Below are 21,697 nucleotides of genomic sequence, written 5' to 3'. Positions count from 1 at the left end.
CTATGATTGTAATAATTTTTTAAATAAAATTATTATTATTATTATTATTATTATTATTATTATTATTATTATTATTAATCTGAGATAAACCCAGATTCACACTTTGCTCAGCCATGACATTTATTTGTGGCCTTGGTTAAATTACTTCCTCCAAGCGTAGCTTGCCTTGCAGGATTTTTGCGAGACTATTTATGCCACCAGGTTCCCTGGAGGGAAGAAATAAAATACATAATGGAAATCTCCATTCCGCCCCCACCCGCCCCTTTAACATTCAAGCAATAAAAATAAATAGCCATTTTTAGCACTAATTCTATGAAGGCATTCTTGAGGGGGGCTGAGGCAAGACCAAACTTTATATCATCTTTTTGTTTTGTTTTGTTTTACCTGCTTGGAGAGTTTGTTTGTTTTTGCCAGCAAGTGGATATCTGAGAAAGTTGCCTCATTTCCTGATTTTTGCTGCTAATTCCAACACCCAGCAGCTAATTATTGGAGATCTTCTCCAGCTGCAGAGACCTTTGCTGAAGGAGATTGGATGTAAGGCTATTCACATGAGCAGTGCAATCTGGGCTAGGCTACTTGTGTGCAGCATCAGGATCGCTCCCAATCCCCATGATCCCACCCAGCCTTACTCTACTTTTAAGCCTGGCCTTTAGCCAGAGTTAAGGGTGTGAGTGCGTCCTTAACCCCTGCTCCAGGTTCATGAATATGCTTGGGCTCCATGAGCTTGTCATGCAGTGTATTGTGGGATATCCAGAGGCCAGGACACACTCCTACCTGCAGTCTTGGAGAAGCCACTGCCAGTCTGTGTAGACAATACTGAGCTAGATGGAACAGGCATGAGGCAGCTTCCTATGTTCCTAGGACTGGTTTGAGCCAGTCCAGCTATGTGTCTAGACTTGTCTGGTGATGGGGAGGCAGGGTGTACACCCGCTGGCTCTGGGGTGGCTGTTTCAGTGGTGAACAGAAGAAGGTATGCTTGGCAAATCAGCAGGCCATTATAGGCAAATCAGAAACTCAATAGCTGTTTCTGCTTCCAGCTGTTCTGTCAGTTTTTTGACAACTGGGTACAGTGTCAATCATCCACATAATTTCACCTTGTCCTTTGCAATGCCAGGTTGGTTCAAAATCAATCCATGATCTGATTGTGGATGAAGGAGTAGATCTAGTATGCATTAGGGATGTTCCAGAACTGGATTTCCTGGTTTGGCCTGAGTCTGAATTGGGCTTGAATCAAACTGGGCATGTTCGGTTTTGACACACCAATCGAGGGGCCCAGCTTGGCTCAAATTTGAGCTGGTTTCGGCCCATTTAAGGGTGCCAAGGACATTTCTTCCCCTCAAATGGCAGACTTACTGCCTCTGAGGCCTTGGGTGGTGCTGCTGGTGACTCTGTGTATGTGTGGGGGGGTCCTCCAGCGGTTCCCCCTCTCCCCTGCTGGCCTCCCCCCAGTCTCCCCAACCATTTTTGGGGCAGTTCCAGCCCCAGTTCCAGTGGTGGCAAACATTTTGGGGGCTGCTGTGTGTGCACATGGGCCATTTGTATGTTCAGGTAATGACCCAGCCGCACAAATGGCCAGGGTGCATGCATGGTGGCCTCCAAATTGAGGCTGCTGAACTTGGCAGTAAGTTAAAAACATTTTTTTTTTAAAAAATGTAGAATCCCCAAACTGGCCCCAAACCAGCCAGGAGGGGTTCAGCTCAACCTGGAGCTGAATCAGTTCGATGTCGAACCAGCTCAAGGTCGAACTGTTTCACATTTCCCTAGTACACATTAATGAAACCTGGCTGGGGGAGGGTAGTGGCCCAGTTTGGACCCAACTTCTCCCAGCAGGATACACTGTTTTGGAGTAGGTGAGAGGACATTGACAGGGAGGTGGTAGTCTATAAGAATAATACCTTGTTTACCATAATCCTGGTGAGATAATTAGCCTATATTGAATGTATGTACATTCTTGGGACAGTCTTAAGTCTTGGGACCAGGATAGATTGGGACTTCAGTTGATGTACCGATTATCATGCTGCCCAACAGACTCCCTGAGATGACAGCCTTGGTCATGGAGTTGCCTAGACTACTGGTAGTGGGTGAATTTAATGTTCACTTTGGGACCAGGTTGTCAGGATTGGCTCAGGAGCTTAGTGGCCATGACAACTAATACACCTATTCCAGGTAGATTCAAGGCTGTTGCACATTGCTGGTCACACACTCAATTTAATCTTTTACTCTGAACAGGGTGGTCTTCCTTGGGTGGGGACTCCAGTGATTTCCCCATTGTCATGAATGGGCCACCATCTGGTTAAGGCTGGAATCATGAACACAACTCACCTCTGCAGAGGGTGAAGGACCTACCAGGATGGTCCACCCAAGAAGGTTATTGGATCCAATAGGATTCAAAGAAGCTTTGGAAGGTTTTAGAGTTGGCTCTGCCAACGAGTCTGTTGATTCCCTGGTATATGACTTGGAATAATGAATTTACAAGGGCAGTAGACACAATCACTCCTAAGTGTCTTCTCCAACCTGCTTCAAAATTAGCTCTGTGGTATATGGATGAATTATGGGAGCTGAAGTGGCAAGGTAGACATCTAGAATGCAAGTGGTTAAAGATTTGACTTGAAGCTGACAATTATTATACAGATTATTATGCATTTACAGGTCTATGTTCTTGCAGTACAAGCAGACGACCAAACAGATCCCTTCAGATGACCAAACAGATCCTCTTCAGTGTGCCTCCTGCACACCCACATGAGAAAACTTGCTCCCTGAAGCATGTAGCAGGGCAGAGGGATCTGGGGCCATAACTTGTTGTTCTAGCCTCCAGGCATACCTCAATGCAATGTGCTGCATGTGTGTTGCATTGGGGATTCCCCCTCAGGAGAGTGCTCTATGTGCTGGTCTGTGTGACTCCTCGGGCTGTGTCATGACACCCAGTAGCCGGATTAAGGGTGTGAGTGCACCTTTGATGTCGGCTAAAATCTGGGTTCATTGAGAAGTTAGGTGAGTGGGGAGTGTAGGGATCCATGAAGATCCCGCCACTTCTCACGACCAGCCTAACCCTGCTTGAGGCAACCTAGGCAGGGTTAGGCTGGTCGTGAGAACAGCAGTACTATTTTACAGTGGTTCTGCTCCTACCTCTCAGGCAGATTTCAGATGGTGTTGCTTGGAGACTTATTCTTCAAACTGAGAGCTTTTGTATGGAGTCCCACAAGGCTCTGTACTGTCTCCGGTGCATTTTAACATCTAAATGAAACCACTGGGAGAGATTGTCAGGAGATTTGGTACTGGATGCTATCAGTATGCTGAGGACACCAAAATCTTTTTCTGCATGTCAGATTCATCGGGAGATGACATAACTTCCCTAAATGCCATTACTGGAGGTAGTAATGGGCTGTATGAGGTATAACAAACTAAGACTGACTCAAAGTACGATGGAGATACTTATTGTGTGGGGCCAGGATTCAAAAGATTATTTAGATTTACCTTTCCTGGATGTTCTCAGAAGGAACAGGTATGTAGTTTAGGAGTGCTTGTGGATCCAAACTTCTCCCTGGCATCTCAGATTGAAGCAGTGGCCAGAAGTTTTTAATAGGGATGTGCACGAACCGGGTTGGAGGCCATGTTGGAGGCCTGCGATCCGGTTCGCTTGTCCGGTGGTCCGACGAACCGCCGGTGGGGTGTGTGTGTTGTACTTACTCCTCTCACCGCTTTTCTCCCTCTGGCGCTCCAATTTTTTGCAAAATCTTCGGGGCGGCAGCATTCCTCCCTGCTGCCCCTGCCCCCTTGTTGTTCTCCAAACCCGGAAGTAACACAGGTGCATGCACTGTGGGGTAAGTACAATACCTCCACCTTTAAAGGAGGGGTAAGTACACCCCCCCCTTAAAGCAACACCCCCTCCAGCGTCGGACCGTGCCTCCGCGGTCTGTGCACATCACTACTTTTTAATCTGCTCTGACTCATATGCCAGCTACATCCATTTATTTGGATAAATTACCTTAAAACAGTGGTATATATGTTGCTAACCTCCAGGTGTGACTACTGCATTGTTCTAGTCATTGACAAAGTGAGGTTGGAGAGTAAAATGTGTAAGAGTATGAAGGGGTGAAACCTCATATTGTGTGGCTGGCAGAGACAAGCCCTGCATCTGAGTTTGGGAAACCCCTTTGTGGAGAAAAGCAGTTGGAATCTTTGGGGTGTGACAGTTGGAACTAGCAGTTGACAGAGAGAAGGTATCTATCACACAGCCTGGCAGGAAGGCTGGGAAGTAAAGAGAACCAGGTCAGGATCTGAGGGGGAAAAACAACAACAACAACAAGAAGTTAAAGTGAATCAGTTCTATGAGTTTGGAAAGAAAACTGTTGTAAAGCCAAGACTCATGAAGGTGTTGATTTTGCCTGAAGTGGATGTAATGATACTGTAACAACAGTCCTGTAACTGATCAACCCAACTTTCTAAATAGAGAATCAAGTGACCTTCAGATCAGAATTTGTTGTTAAAGTTTATGTTTATTCAACTTTAAAGAAACTGAGAGTGACTTTGTCCGTACCCTCCCCAAGCCTACAATACTACGCTTCCATTACTTAGGTAGATCCTGTTTATACAGAGACCTCATTTAGGTGGCAGTGAAGAAAGGTAATGCTGGAAGAAATAGGGGGGGGGGGGGACATTAAATAAACACTAACAAAAAAACCCTCTTGCAACATACTCTATGTTGTGCCATATTTGTTTGTAGTTCGGAAACTACAACTGGTGCAGAATGTGGCAGCCAGGTTGTCTCCAGGTCATTTTAAAGAGTTATTGCCATCAAGACTTATTTGTTGTGCAAAGACAAAATATCCACCAGGATTCATTTTACGCCTTCATTTTGTCTGTTCATTTTGACCGCACTGCTTTGCAGGTGGGGGTGGGGAATTAGTGGCATCCCATGTGCCAGTTACTCCCCAACCCACAAGCCACTGGGTACTCAGTTTATATTTTAGGAATTTTTGAGGTGTTTAGACTCTGGTTTGTAATGAATCCTCATAGGGATTCATTATGAGGAAAAGGTATTAGACACTAAAGAGTCTAAACACTTGAAAAAATCCCTAGAACATAAACTGTGTAGTACCCCACTGCCTTGTGGGTGCAAGGGGGATACAGTTGGCACATGGCAGTTGACAGTTGGCACTGTCCAAAGACAGTAAAAAAGAATAGAAGAAATGAAGGTATGCAATGAATCCTCATAGGGATTCATTGAGGAAAAGTTATTATACACCAAAGAATCCAAACTCTTGAAAAACAGTGACCACACATTTTGCTCCATAACTCCTCTTCTACAAGGATGAGAGCTTAGCTTCTTTTGCAAATCACTCGAATCAGCTAGATTCGGGTAGAAATCGATTTGTACCCGAATCAATTCACACATCCCTAGTTACAGGTTAAAAGCAAAACAGTTTCAGTATAAATACACCATGCATCATTAGCAACTGATCTTTGTGCAATAAAGAAGTCTTGGTGGGAAGAACTGTTTGAAACTGTTTGAATATGCACACTGCATCACCAACGTATCAACTCATTTTAAAGAGAACATATTACTCCTAAAAGAACTTCACTGGCTACAGGTAAGTGAAATACAAAGTGCTGACTATTACCTTTAAATCCGTTAATAAATTTGGTCCATGGTATCTAGGAAAATGCCCCCTTCATCATGAACCCCTTTGCCTACTGAAACCAGTAGGACCAGCTGGAAAGGACCAGCTGCAGTTGCCACTGACTCCTTTGGTGATGACTTAGATCCAGACCTTCTCTATGGGCACCCTGCAAATTTGGAACATGCTCCCTTTCAGAATAAGAGCTGCCCCATCTCTGGCTGCCTTTAAGGAAGCTCTTATGCCACACTGTCCCTTCAGGCTTTTTGTTAAAGAAAATTTCTATATATAGTTTTATTTGTTGTAACTGTTTCAATGGTTGGTTGTTAGGTTTTTTGAATTTTATGTAAACCACTTAGAGAGGTTTTATTAGATGGATTATAAATCTAATAAATATATGAATGAATGAATGATCCATTATGCTGGTGCAGGCGCTTATAAGATCAGGTTAAAGGATTTCTGTATTATGTGAGAGTGTAACTTGTTTTCTCATTTCAACCCAACCATATTGAATTGAGGATTCAGCTTGTATCATTTGACTTTTAACCGAAAATGTGTATATTGTCACCCACCCTAAACCTGAGGGATGGAGATGAGGCTGGCCATAAATATAAACAGCATCTTAAGAATTAGTCTTTGTCTGAACTTAGTCTGGACATCCCACATCATCAGTCCTATTACACTGCATCTTCTTCCTATAGATTTCTTTAAAAACAAACAAACAAACAAAAAGGTAACTAGCTGAGGCAGATTTTGATGATTATTTCATGAATCCAGATTAGGATGCTGTTTTACCAACCTCAGCAGAGCCTCTGTGTAACAGCAGCTGTAATAGCTTGATAATATTGGCTTGCCTTCAATGAGTACATGGGCATAAACAATAAAAAACAATTTTTAGTCAGCTGGTATACATAGTGGGGCTCAAAAATCACTTTCTGAAGTGGGGGGAGGCTCATTTTTAATCTTCAAATTAAAAGATTCTGAGTGGCACAGATAAAAAACTTAGGGTTGTTTTTTTTTTAAAAAAAGCTTTTGATGAGCATGCTGCTTTTAAAGGCAAACATGGCATAAAAACGAGTTGCTTGCATTGCAAATAAACAAATGGAGAGATGGTGGGGGGAAGCAATTTTGTTTAGAATTAAATATGGCTTCACAGCTGTCCATAGGACAAACATTGTTGTTATGATGATTTTGTATTCACGTGACGTATATGATTGACTTAACTAGTTTCCCACTGAAAAGAAAACCACTTAGAGTTGGCAGGTAATTTCTTTAGGAGTGTTTCTAATTACTCCCACACAAAATTGAACGTCACGATGAGTTTTTAGTTGAATACCTTTGCTTTTGAATACAATAATGACTTTGAGTGTTTGGAGAAAATCACATTCAGGAATGGAAACATATAAAAAGAGCCATTTGGAAAGCAATGGCGAAATGGCTGCCCACACTGAAATGGCTGCCCACACTGAAGGTTGAAAATTGCCATTGCTTTCCAGAAGACATTCATTTTTTAAATGTTGTTTGTATTTTTTTTTTCATGTAATAAAATTACTACGTAGCCACCCAGCCTTTTCATCCTTTGGCTGACCATTTTGTCCTTTTTCTTTCAATGGGTTTATTTTGGATAATTTCCTCAGTATGTGGGCTACAGTTTTAAATTACTTTTCTTGTCTACTGTACCCATATCTTGCAGCTGTTAGATTATTATTATTATTTCTTGTTTACACAGTCAGACAGGTGTTATTGACTGGTTTGTTTTATCCAGACATCAAGTCCTTCCCAAGGACCTGGGATGGCTGAATTTTATTAGCAATGTTGCTGCTGTTATTATTATAGATATCATCGCAGAATATAGTCTGTTGCCAGTAAAGTTGCGTTTTGTAATTGGCTGATGGTTATTTCTGTGGCCCCTATGGTGTTGAGGTGCTCTTCAAGGTCTTTTGGAATTGCACCCAGGGCGTCAATTACCAATGGGATAATTTTGGTCTTCATCTGCCAGAGCCTTTCAATTTCGATTTGTAGATCTTTGTATTTTGTGATTTTTTCTATTTCTTTTTCTTCAGTTCTGCTATCCCCTGGTATTGCTAGGTCGATTATTTTAACTTGTTTTTCTTTCTTCTTCTTTCTTCTCGACTACAGTTATATCTGGTGTATTGTGTGGCAGATGTTTGTTTGTAGTTGGAAGTCCCATAATATTTATCATTATTATTTATTTATTTATTTACACAGTCAGACAGGTGTTATTGACTGGTTTGTTTGATCCAGACATCGAGTCCTTCCCAAGTACCTGGGATGGCTGAATTTTATCATCAATACTGTTGGTTATTATCGATATCATCTTATTATTATTTCTTGTTTACACAGTCAGACAGGTGTTATCGACTAGTTTGTTTTATCCAGACATTGAGTCCTTCCCAAGGACCTGGGATGGCTGAATTTTATTGTCAGTTGTTATAGATATTGTCGCAGAATATAGGCTGTTCCCAGTAAAGCTGCTTTTTGTAATTGGCTGGTGGTGATTTCTGTGACCCCTATGGTGTAGAGGTGCTCTTCAAGGTCTTTTGGAACTGCACCCAGGGCGCCAATTACCACTGGGATTATTTTGGTCTTTTTCTGACACAGCCTTTCCATTTCAATTTGTAGATCTTTGTATTTGGTGATTTTATCTATTTCTTTTTCTTCTATTCTGCTATCCCCTGGTATTGCTATGTCGATTATTTTAACTTGTTTTTCTTTCTTCTCGACACCAGTTATATCTGGTGTATTGTGTGGCAGATGTTTGTCTGTTTGTAGTCGGAAGTCCCATAATATTTTTACATCTTCATTTTCTACCACTTTTTCAATTTGATGGTCCCACCAATGTTTGGCTACAGGTAGCTTGTATTTTTTGCAGATGTTCCAGTGTATCATCCCTGCTACCTTGGCATGCCTTTGTTTGTAGTCAGCCTCTGTGATCTTTTTACAACAGCTGATTAGGTGGTCCACTGTTTCATCTGCTTCTTTACAAAGGCGGCACGTGCTGTTTGTTGTTGACTTTTCTACTTTTGCTCTTATTGCATTTGTTCTTAGTGCCTGTTCTTGCGCAGCTAGTATTAAACCCTCAGTTTCTTTCTTCAAGTTGCCATTCTTAAGCCATTGCCAGGTATTGGTGATGTCTGATTTTCCACTGATATTGTGCAAATATTGACCATGCAGGGGCTTATTTCTCCATTTTTCTGCTTGGTTCTTGACTTGTTCTTTCTTGTAGGCCTGCTTTCTTTCATTGGTGTTGAATAGTTTCGTGTTATTGACCATTTGAAGTGCATCTTCTTCACTGTCCTTGATATATTCTTCAAGGCCTCTTTTCTCCTCCTCTACTGTTTGATGGACTTGCAGCATTCCTCTTCCACCTGAGCTGCGAGGGAGGTATACCTATCTACATCACTGTGGGGGTGCAGAGCATGATTGATGGTCATGATTTTCCTGGTCTTATGATCCAGCGTCTCTAGCTCTGCCTGGGTCCAGTCTTCTTCTTCTTCTTCTTCTTCTTCTTCTTCTTCTTCTTCTTCTTCTTCTTCTTCATTTCTTGTTTACACAGTCAGACAGGTGTTATTGACTGGTTTGTTTTATCCAGACATCGAGTCCTTCCCAAGGACCTGGGATGGCTGAATTTTATCATCAATACCGTTGGTTATCATAGATATCATCGCAAAATATAGGCTGTTCCCAGTAAAGCTGCTTTTTGTAATTGGCTGATGGTGATTTCTGTGGCCCCTATGGTGTTGAGGTGCTCTTCAAGGTCTTTTGGAACTGCACCCAGGGTGCCAATTACCATTGGGATTATTTTGGTCTTTTTCTGCCACAGCCTTTCAATTTCAATTTGTAGATCTTTGTATTTTGTGATTTTTTTCTATTTCTTTTTCTTCTATTCTGTTATCCCCTGGTATTGCTATGTCGATTATTTTAACTTCTTTTTCTTTCTTCTCAACTACAGTTGTATCTGCTGTATTGTGTGGCAGATGTTTGTCTGTTTGTAGTCAGAAGTCTTCTTCTTCTTCTTCTTCTTATTCTTATTATTATTATTAATTCAATTTCTATACCGCCCTTCCAAAAATGGCTCAGGGCGGTTTACACAGAGAAATGACAAATAAATAAGATGGCTCTCTGTCCCCAAAGGGCTCACAATGTAAAAGAAACATAAGATAGACACCAGCAACAGTCACTGGAGGTACTGTGCTGGGGCTGGATAGGGCCAGTTACTCTCCTCCTGCTAAATAAAGAGAATCACCACTTTAAAAGGTGCCTTTTTGCCCAGTTAGCAGGGGTAACGTGTTTCATCTGCTTCTTTACAAAGGCGGCACTTGCTGTTTATTGTTTACTTTTCTACTTTTGCTCTTATTTCATTTGTTCTTAGTGCCTGTTCTTGTGCAGCTAATATTAAACCCTCTGTTTCTTTCTTCAAGTTGCCTGTCTTGAGCCACTGCCAGGTCTTGGTGATGTTTGATTTTCTGGTCATATCATGCAAATATTAGACATGAGTCCGAACCGGTTCGGAGGCCATTGCAAAGGCCTCCGAACTGTCCGGACCGGTCCAGACCTGGCCAGTTTGGTTCGGGTGGGGGGTCTCCCTTTAAGGGCGGGGAGGGTTTACTTACCCCTCCTGCCGCTTTGTCCCCTCCAGTGCCCGTATTCTGTGTAGAAATTGGGGCGGCAGGATACCTCCCCGCCGCCCCTTCTGCCTCCAATGCCGCCTCTAGGATGGGGTGTGCGCGTGCGCGGCTTTGCCTTGCAAAGATCCTGTTGCTGGTGCTGAGGGACTCACGGTTTAGTAATTACTGCTGCCAATGGTATTAAAAAAATCCAAACAGAAGCCGGCACAGCACCGAGCCGGCCTCCGCTCCGGCGCAGCTACTGAGAACCACTTCGCCAGGGAGGACGCGCTGTCGCCGACGTGCTGCGGCGCCCAGGCAACCCTCACTTCTGGCTTCCATGCGACTCCCCCCCCCCACACACACATACAGAGTGGCAGCTGGAGGGGGAAAAGCGGCGGGAGGGGTAAGTAAACCCTCCCCACCCTTAAAGGGAGACCCCCCCTTCGGTGCCGGTCCGGACCGCTCCGGACCATGCACATCCCTAGCAAATATTGACCATGCCGTGGCTTGTTTTCCATTTTTCTGCTTGGTTCTTGACTTGTTCTTTCTTGTAGGCCTGCTTTGTTTAATTGGTGTTTAGTAATTTCTCATCGTTGACCATTTTAAGTGTATCTTCTTCACTGTCCTTTATATATTATTCAAGGCCTCTTTTCTCCTCCTTTACTGTTTGATGGACTTGCAGCATTCCCGCAAGGGAGGTATAGCCTATCTACATCATTGTGGGGGTGCAGAGCATGATTGATGGTCATGATTTTCCTGGTCTTATGATCCAGCGTCTCTAGCTCTGCCTGGGTCCAGTCTATTATTCCTGCAGTGTATCTAATGATGGGTATAGCCCAGGTGTTTATGGCTTTTATGGTGTTCCCAGCATTGAGTTTGGACTTTAAAATTTTTCTTCCTCCTCCTCTTCCTTCTCCTCCTCCTCCTCCTCCTCCTCCTCCTTCTTAATAAAAAATAATTCATGAATTTATCCTTTTCCATGTTAAGGCTTATTTAGTCAGAGCCCTGACATATGCTCTGCATGGGGGGAAGGTCTCTTCAGGATATCACTTCTGCTCAACACAATTTATTTATTTATTATTTCTCTAGCACCATTTATTTCTTTAGTGCATGTTTATACTGCCCCAACTTGTGCCTCCAGTAGGGATGTGCACGTACTGGTCCAGAGCCCATTCTAAAGGCCGCTGGACCAGTCTGGACCTGGGGTTGGTTCAGTGGTTCGACGCCCGGGGGGGGGGGGGCTGGACCTTTAAGGGCAGGGTAGGGTGTACTTACCCCTCCCACTGCTTTTTCCCCTCCAGCACTCCTGTTTTTTAATGCATTTGGGGCAGCAGAGTACTTCCCTGCTGCCCCTTCCCCCATTTCTCAGAAAAAGGCTTCAAAAGTCTGACTGCATGTGCGCATGTCACGTGTGCGTGTCACATCCATTTGTCACATCCGTGTGTACATCACACACACACACGTCTGATATACACACGCAACACATGGACGTGATGCACACGCGTGACATGCACACACACAGTCAGGCTTTTAAAGCCTTTTGCTGAGGAACAGGGAAAGGGGCGGCTTGTCACCCCAAATGTGTTTAAAAAAATAGGAGCTCTGGAGGGGGAAAAGTGGTGGAAGGGGAAAGTACACACTCCCCCGCCCTTAAAGAGCCCCCCTCACCAGTTCTGGACTGTGGAGGTGTGGTTCCGTGCACACCACTAGCCTCCAGGTGGTTTACATTAACATGGCACTTCACAGCAGGACAAGTCCTGCCCACCAGAGGCTCATAATCTAGAAACAGACACAGGAGAGCTGTTAGAGAAAGGAATGGGGAGTATCAGCGGAAGCAGTTTAAGAAGGGGAAGAATATGCAGTCATTTCATGTACATGTACTTAAGTTCGTTCCCAGCATAGTATGAGGACTAGGAGGTTGTGCCAAAGAATGCACACAAAAAGTGGGTTTTGAGGAGGAATTTGAAAGTAGTGAGAGAGGAGGTTCCATGCAGGCAATCTGGGAGGGATGAGGGGTAGCAAGGGAGCAAGGGTGAAGTCATTTCACCCTGCAAGGGAGCAGGAGACCTTTGGACAGCTGAGGGTGTTGGAGCTGGGGGAGCAACGGTTATGAGCAGGAGTGTAATGGGATATGAAAGCTAAGAGTTAAAGCCATGGACTTTGAAGGTAAAGACAAGGAGCTTTTGCTGGATGTGGGAGCAGACAGGTGTAGAGTCCAGAGGAAAGAGTTGTGGTATGCAAGGACAAGACGGTGGAGCTGAATCAGGAATATCAACGGTTTAATGAGACAGATATTATTTACAGAGAGGACAGTGCAGTCTGTCCATGGTATACTCAAAAGTCTTCTCCATCACCAAAGTTCAAAAGTTCTATCTTGCTTCTGCAAAGTCCAGCTTTTGCATCCACAGAGTGTAATGGGAAATACCACTGTCTGAACGATTCTAATCTTTGTAGGTATAGACACACCACGGCATCTAAATATCCATTCCAAGGCTTTCACTGCAACCAGGCGCGGCTCGTGAACTTTCCTCCGGGGCAGCGGCGGGTGGCTTCTTTAAGGTAAACGGAGCCGGTGCTCCATGCCGCCCAGCAGCCCCCGCAGTGGGGAATCGCCTCCGCCACTCACCTGGCCGCTGGCAGGGGCTCGCCTCCGCGGGAATCAGGTGAGTGGCGGAGACGATTCCCCACCGCGGGGGCTGCCGGGCAGCACAGAGCACCGGCTCCATTTACCTTAAAGAAGCCGCCCGCCGCCCCCCGGAGGTGCGTTCACGAGCTCCGCCTGATTGCAACCCTTCCAAGTGCTAGTCTGCAGCGTATTTCTTGACAGCTGGATCTTTTACTACTGTTGATGGTCGATCCTAAAAGACAGAAACTATACTCTTCAATGTCTTCATTGTCATTTCTGAGGCTGGTTGCTGTTCCTGTTGTCATTAGTTTAGTCTTCTTGACATTTAGTCATAGTCCCATTTTTTTCACTGTGCTCCTTGACTTGCATTACTGGAGCTTGCAGATCATCTGCATTCTCAGTTATCAAAGCAGTGTCATCAGCGTAGTGCAGGTTAGTGATGTTTCTTCCTCCAGCTTTAAAACCACACTCATCTTCTTCCAATCCAGCTTCTCTCAGTATACGTTTGGTATATAAGTTGAACAAATAAGGACAAAGTATAGCGCCTTGTTGTACTCCTTTGCCAATCTGGAACTTGTCTGTTTCACCATGTTCCATCTGGACTGTGGCTTCCTGTCCTGTGTATAGGTTTCTCATGAGAACAATGAGATGTTCTGGGACACCCATTTTCTTAAGGATATTCTAAAGCTTGACATTGTTGATGCAACTGAAAGCTTTTCTGTAGTCAATAAAGCACACATTGACTTCTTTTTGGTATTGTTTAGGGTTGTGTTTTTTGTTTTGTTTTCTGTTTTGTTTTTGGCCCGAATCTGAAACACCCCCGTTTTGTTCTTCATTCAAAATCAGCCAATCCAAAACACCCCAATTTTGTTCTTTGATCGAAATTGCAAAATCCGAATCCGAAACGTTTTGGATTTTAAAAAATGGCCCCAGGGCAAAACTAGTGGGTGGGGTGGTAGTGCCCAATGGGTGGAAACTACCACCCAAATTTCAGAGGAATTGGGCAAAGGGATGATTTTTGGTAAATTTTTGAAGTTTAAGATTTTTCCCATAGGGAATAATGGAGGTTTCAGCAAAAGTATAGCTTCACATTGGGGGGAAAGGGGTGGCCCAGAGCAGAGTTGCGTGGGTGGTAGTGCCCAGTGGGGGTAAGGAAGCTGCCAGAATTATTTCAAAGGAATTGGGTAGAGGGCTGATTTGTAAAGATTTAATGGAGTTTATGCATCTTTAAAGTTCTTCCCCATAGGGAATGATGGAGGTTTCAGCAGCCCCATAATTGCACTTGGGGGGCACAGGGGTGGTCCAGAGCGAGTGGTAGTGTAGAGGGTGCCAACCACACCCATGGGTGGCTAACCCAGGGGTACTGGGTTCTGTTGTTTCTTAGATGTTTTGAGTGCAGATTCTCTTGTAGCATATGAGAGTGGATTCATGGTTTGTCATTGAAAATCTCATATGCTACCAGAGAATATACACTCATAACACCTCAGAAACAACAGAACCCAGCACCCCATGGGTTAGCAACCCATGGGGGTGGTTGGCACCCTATGTGCAGTACAACACCACTTGCTCCCGGCCACCTCAGTGCCCGCCCAGGTGGAGTTATGGGTCTGCTGAAACCTCAAGTATTCCCTATGGGGAAAAATCTTAAAGATGCGTAAACCCCAACAATTCCTAAGAAATCAGCCCTTTGCCCTATTCCTTTGGAATATGGGTTGTGGCAGGCACCCCTTGGGGCACTGCCACCCAACCCACTGTCTTGCCCCTCAGGCCCCCTTTCTGCCCCAAATCTGCCCCAAAGACATGTAAACTTCACTAATTCTTTAAAAATCAGCCCTTTCCCCAATTCCTTTGGAATCTGGGTGGCAGCAGGCACCCTTTGGGGTGCTACCACCTGACCCACTCTTCTTCTCCCAAAGCCCCCTTTCTGCCCCAAATCCACCCCAAATAACATCATCATCACACATCAACAACAGCAGAGCTTTGCAAAGAACCAGGCAGATTTCCAAAGGTCATGCACATCCACGTCCCCCCCACCGAAATGCAATTGATTTACACACAACAGTGAAACAACAACAATCAAATGCACATTGCCCCATGCAGTGTGCACACTGCCCTCACTGGCCAATGAGGGTAAATGCACACTGCCCCACTGGCCAATGAGGGTAGATTTTACCCTTAAATTTCCTTTAAAGGAATAAGGAGGCAATTGCCAGCAGATCAGTCCATGCTTTCACTGGCCAATCTGTAGGCTGGAAGGACCAGAAATTCAAACAGATGTCAAAACTCAAAATGGAGACTGAAGGAAAAAGACTTTTCGCGAATTCAAAATGAAGTTCCAAAACAGCCGAAACAACAAAACATTTTGTATCTGAAACAGAGATGTTTTGTTTTGGCTACAAAATATTCTGTTTTGAGCATTGGGTGTTTTGTTTCTGTTACAAAACAGCCAAAATGGCCTGTTTTGTGCACAAAGCATTTTGAATCCGAAACAAAACGCACATCCCTAGTATTTATTTGGCTTTCTCAGTTATCCAGTTTGCATCAGCAATGATGTCTCTTGTTCCTCAGCCTTTTCTGAAACCACTTGAACATCTGGCACTTCCCTTTCCACATAGGGCTCTAATCTGTGTTGGATGATCCTGAGCATTATTTTGCTAACATATGAAATTAAGGATATTGTGTGATTGTTTGCACAATCTGTTAAGTCTCCTTTCTCTTGTATGGGTATGTAGACTGACTTTTTCCAATCTGTTGGCCATTGTGTTGTTCTCCAAATTTGCTAGCATAGTTTGGTTAGAGCCTTGACTGACTCTTCTTCTGTTGCCTGACATATTTCTGTAGCTATTCCATCAATTCCTGTAGCCTTCTGACTTGGTAATGACCGGAGTGCTTATCTAACTTCATCTTCCCATGCTAGAGGTTCTTGCAAGTAGGGAATATCTTCTAGAGTATCTTGGATGTTGACATCTCTGATGTACAGATTTTCAGTGTACTCCTTCCATCTCTGTTTGATCTTCTCGGAATCAGTTACTATCTGTCAGTTGGCATCCCTTAACATACCAGTTTGAGGTTGGAACCTCCTTCTGAGTTCAGAGATCTTTTGGAAAAAATTTCCTTGTTTTTCCGTGTCTATTTCCATCCTCAAAGTCTTTACAGATGCCATTGTAGTTTTCCCCCCCTGCTGGTAATTCTGTGTGTGTGTGTGCGTGTGTGTGTGCAGAATGCAGATTCTGCTTCCTGTTGGACATTTTGGAATTGATGCTAGGTGACAGTCATTACAATTTTTTTTAAAAAAGATGATTTTGTGAAGATACCCCTTGTCTCTTCTAACAGCTTTCTGAAATTCCCTATTAAGTTCCTTCCTGGGGTCTTTAACTTTCTTGACTTTGGCTTCTCTCCTCTTCTTGGCAATTTTCACCATCCGTAGTCACTATTTAGCATAGGTGGTACCAGCATGGGGTTGAGGGGTACAAGCAATCCCCAAAAAGTAGTTCACCCCTCACTTCCTCCCATAGCTGAATCATAAACTGGAAATTAAAATAAGGCTGAAATTAACACCATTGAAATCAACAGAACTTACTTCAGGGACAGTCTGTTTCAGATGGGAGCATCAATGTGAAATATATTAAGACTGTCCACATGATCATTAATGGGGTAGGACAAACATCCTACCCAGCTTTGGGAGCTGTGTGCACTCCCAATTTTTAGTCATGTGCTAGGGGAAACCTAGACAGGAGGAGAGGGGAGTGCTCCAAGCTGTGAGATGGGAGATGGGTAGGATGGCACTGTCTTATCTAGCTCTTGTACCCAGCACTTTAATGAGGCAGGAGAAAAAGCCATCTTACCCAGCTTCTGCCTCACAGATGGATCACTCCTGTTCTTCTTACCTAGGTTTTCACTAACACACAACTGAAATTCAGGAGCATGCCATTGCAGAGCTCCCAAAGCTGGGTAGGATGCTTGTCCTACCCCAATAATGATCATATGAACAGTCTTGTTTATTACTCTGGTATCGGTCTGCCATGTGGGAGAAATCTTCTCCCCCACCTACGAAATGCACTTTGCCATTTTTGTGCCCCCTCCAATATTTTTGCAGGGGCCATCGTCATTATTAAGACCTGATTAAGAAGAGATTAAGACCTGTACTGTGAAGCAGATTAAAAACCAAAACTAAACTCCAAAATGTATTGCGGGACATTCCAACTTCATGAACACACAGGCTTCTAATCATGTTTGATCTTCCGTATTGTCTGCAACTTAAACATCTTATTGAGGGTACTCAGCAGGCTCTTACACACACTGTACTGCTTTGCTCCTTCCATCAAACTCTTACGAAACACCCCACTGCATGAGACTGCTCTCCACTAGCTCTTATTTACCCCTCTACTCACTCCACTGCCTCCACCTTCAGTAGCTGGGCGGTTGTCTTTCTTTTTCATGCTGTATATCCCAATGGTATTGTGACACACACTTTGAAAAAAACCTTAGCATAATTTATAGGCCTATGACTAGTAATGCTTACTAATTGATTGACACTCCTCCTCCTCTGCACTGTTTGGTGTCTCTTAGGGGACCCTGGTTTGAATAAAAACCTGCATTAGGATATAGAAATATTGTACATCCAAATATTTCTACTCCTGTGGGAAAAGGCAACAAGTCTATCTCACACATAATTTTTGGGAAAGCTAGACTGGGACAACTGGAGAGACTTGTTAAATTGCAACCTGTCCACTTCTAAATTAATTTAGCCAGCTGTTCTGCTGCTCTCCCACATCTAGCTCTGCTTTTGCATTGGTGTTAGGTGGCAAGCATAGAGCTGTCTGACTCACAATCATGACTCATTGCCTTTGGCTTACCACCTTGTTTGTCTTCCTTTCAGTGGCCCTCCTTTATTTCAGCAAAGGTGTGCATGTTTATAGAGGTTCAAATGCATAAATTTGTACTTTTCTGATTAAGTGGGGGGTGCTTCTAGTTGGTGGGCTGTGAACCTGCATCTTCAGAATGGACTGGGCTTAAACAAATTATTCCCCCCAACTCTCTGAAAATAAATCATAATATTTCCAAATTCATTCCACAGTTTGAGTCCTGTCTTAACCCTTAACCTGCCCTAACCCCCCAAATCTTAACTGACAGTAGCCTGATTCAGACAGTATGCTGTACAAGTGTGCAAATGCCTGTACACTCATACATGTGTTTGTGTTAATGACTATACCTGTGCACATTTTAAAAGTGAACCTGGATACAGGTTCTTCAAATGCATGATATAGATAGGAAGTGCGCTTTTGTACCTGCATTCAACTGTACACTTGTTGTGCAAGTGTTGAACATAACATGTGAATGGGCCTAGTGCCAATGACAACATGTGAGGCTAACAGTGAGGAGGCCTGGTGATGGGGAATCCATTTTAACTGAGGATGCTGCCACAACAGTGACCAAGTGCTGGGAATTCTGGGAAATGTTGTTTCCCAGGGCTCCTGACTCGGCTGCTCAGTAAGTTTGAGGGTGAAAGAGAAGGGCACCTGTGGCTTGGCAGAAGTAAGCCTGGGATCTGGGCTAGTCTGAGCATGTTATGAGCCGGGCCTAGTCTTTGAAAGGGATTTGGACTTGGATTGCAATGGGCTTAACAATTCTGAAGTGGCAAGTCCCAAGCGCCTTAGTTTTAACATTATTCACCACCTTCATTGCTTCTAATGCTATTACATAGATACTAGCTGATCCAGCGCAGACCATCTGCACCCCTAGTTCTCCCTGTCATGCCCCCCCTTCAGCCCCAGTCTGTTCTCCATCCTCCCCCCACTTCGGCCCTAGTCTGTTCTCCATCCTTCCCCCCCGACTTCAGCCCCAGTCCATTCTGCGCTTGCCTTTCCTTTCCCTCCCCACCAGCAGTGGTTTCCCTCTCTGGCCAGTGCTTTCCTTCCCTGCCGGCCGGGCTGGGCTGCGGGAGTTTTCCCTCCCTGCCGGCCGGCAGCACTTTCCCCAGCCAGCCGCTGCTGCCATTTTCTCCCCATCCCCATCATTGTCCCCCAGGCAGCTGCTCACAAACTCTTGCGAGAGCTGCTATGTATGGGATTAGTGACGGGTATGTTTAGGAGAATTATATATATATAGATATACATCATTTTTTTTACAGCTGTGTGTAAGCTTTGTCTGCATTTGGCTGAGTTGTGTTTCTGGTTCATGCAATCCTTTCTATTTTCTTTTGAAAACCTTAGTAACAAAATTAATGTTTCAGTCAGGAGGTGTGTATTTTTAAATATATGAAATATGTTAAAATGTAAAAGAGGGCCAGTGCACAATCCCAATCTTTTAAGCCTGGGTAGACAGATAACTCTGTCTACAGCTGATTTGTGAGAGACTTGGATCCCAGCAACACAGCTTCTGAAATAGGAAAAACCTGGAATATGTCGGCCTTCTCAAAATTACATTTTGCATCCTAAAGCCACAGTCGGGTAATACCTTTATTAGGTACTTTATGTTATTTGTGTTGGTTCTAATAAAGGTATGCCCTGGTGGTGGTTTTGGAGTTTTTCCCCCTAATGGACCAACATTACTTGTTACGGTTTTCTTATTTTTGCATGTTTCATCTTGAAATTGTTCCTGGGTGACAATCTGGTGCAGCACTCATGTTTGATCATCACAGGCCTGGGAGCTAGAGAAAAATACTACATTTATTAACAGCTCGCTGCAAATGAGGTTATCATTCATGCACAGCTGATACATTAGAGATCTCTGCCTAGAGGAGGGGAATGCTTCTTTTCTTTCAAGGGGGAAAGACTATTGTGTACTGATGTCAGTGACATACACCTAGCATTGCTACTCACTCGGCAGCTGCATGCCTGTGCAGGTGGATGGAGATGCAAAGTCAGGTCCCTCTCCTCCATGCAATGATGCCCAGTAGTCAGAGCTGATACTCTGCCAATGATCCACTGCAAGTGTCACCACTATCTGTTGTTGGTGCTGAAATCTAGGACTGGCCTTGCACCAGAAGTAATGGGACACAACTAAACCCACATCATCCAAACAGATGCCACATTTGTGACATCTTACCAATCTGAATGGTTGCCTTTTATGCACATTCCGCCAATAAAACCCAGGAAGAGTGATTTTCCTTAAATGTGAATAAGCAGCACAGTGCTAATCTGGCATCTCTTTTACTGAATGTATAGTCCTCCTATAGACCAATGGCACAGAGCTGCGCCTGCAGATGCTGATGGGAAATATAACCCATGTGATCTTGGGTCCTATCAGGTAATGAGGTTGAAATAGCAAATCTCCTGGGTCAGAATGTATATGAAATCTGATGCAAAGGATTGTGGACATGGTCATTCTTTCAGTGTAAGAGTCAACCCCCAACCCCTTCTGCTTCTAAAAACGCTGCCCTTAAATTTATGTTTATTTTGTTCTTGGGGGTAGGTGTTTAACTTGAGTTTGTGCAGCGTGTAGCTCAAATCCTGATTATGATATAGTTGTATAATTGCTATAAAGCTTGGCCTGCTTTCTGCCTCCCTGTAAAGGATGGCCATTAGGAAAATACTAATATCCCCAGGCTTATTGTTTTGGGGGATTTCAATGTCCACGCTGAGGCCCCCCTAGTGGGTGCGGCTCAGGATTTCATGGCCTCCATGGCAACCATGGGCCTGTCTCAGTTGGTATCGGGCCCTACCCACATGGCAGGACATACTCTGGATCTGGTTTCTGCAGACTGGAAAATAAATGATCTGGAGGTGGGGGGATATGAAATAACTCCCTTGTCATGGACAGATCATCATCTGGTGGGGTTTGACTGCTCCGTCTACCCTCTGCAGGGGTGGTGGGCTGATTAGGATGGTCCGCCCCTGGAGACTTATGGATCCTCTTGGATTCCAGATAGCCCTCGGGAAGTTTCCAGTGTCCAGAGCTGGTGACCCTGTTGAGGCCCTGGTCAATCTCTGGAATGGCCCAGGCTCCTAAACGCTCCTCTGGAATGGAGAGACACGGTTGCTCCTAAACACCCTCTCCGGCTTGGTGGAGCCCAATCTGCTCCTTGGTTTTCCTCAGAGCTTAGGGCGATGAAACAACTTGGACGATGGCCGGAATGACGCTGGAGGAAGAGTCATGACAAATCCGACTGAACACGGGCTAGAGCCCATTTTAAGGACTACTCCGTGGTGGTGGGGGTGGCGAAGAAATGTTTTTTCTCCGCCTCCATTGCATCTGCTCAATGCAGACAAACAGAGCTGTTCAGTTTGCTTGTCACTTTGCAGATAAAGTCGCTCGCATCCATGCTGACCTGGACTCCAGAGTTTTGGCAGTTCCGGCAGACATGCCTCTGGTACCATCTGGTCCCGTTGTGTTGGATTCTTTTCAGTTGGAGCAGCCTGAAGATGTGGACAAGATCCTGGGCAGTGTGAGGGCGACATCATGTGCTCTTGACCCTTGCCCTTCATGGCTAATAAAAAGCTGCCAGGGAGGGTACAGGTAGATGGTTGGAGGTGACTATTAATGCTTTATTAAGGGATGCAGGATGCCACCATGCCTTAAGGATGCGGTGGTAAGACCATTATTAAAAAAAGCCCTCCCTTGATCCCTCCAACCTGGACAACTATAGACCGGTCTCTAACCTGCCCTTTTGGGGCAAGGTGATAGAACGTGTGGTGGCGTCTCAGCTGCAGACGGTCTTGGATGATATGGATTATCTGGACCCTTTTCAATCTGGCTTCTGCCCCAGGTATGGGACTGAGACTGCCTTGGTTGCTCTAGTGGATGACCTATGCCGGGAACTAGACAGGGGGAGTGTGTCCCTGTTGGTTCTGCTGGACCTCTTGGCGGCGTTCTATACCATT

Source organism: Hemicordylus capensis, chromosome 5 (genome assembly GCF_027244095.1).
Source record: "Hemicordylus capensis ecotype Gifberg chromosome 5, rHemCap1.1.pri, whole genome shotgun sequence".
In the NCBI taxonomy this organism is placed as follows: Eukaryota; Metazoa; Chordata; class Lepidosauria; order Squamata; family Cordylidae; genus Hemicordylus; species Hemicordylus capensis.
The sequence above is the reverse complement of the archived record's forward strand: the minus strand, read 5'-3'. Positions refer to the sequence as shown.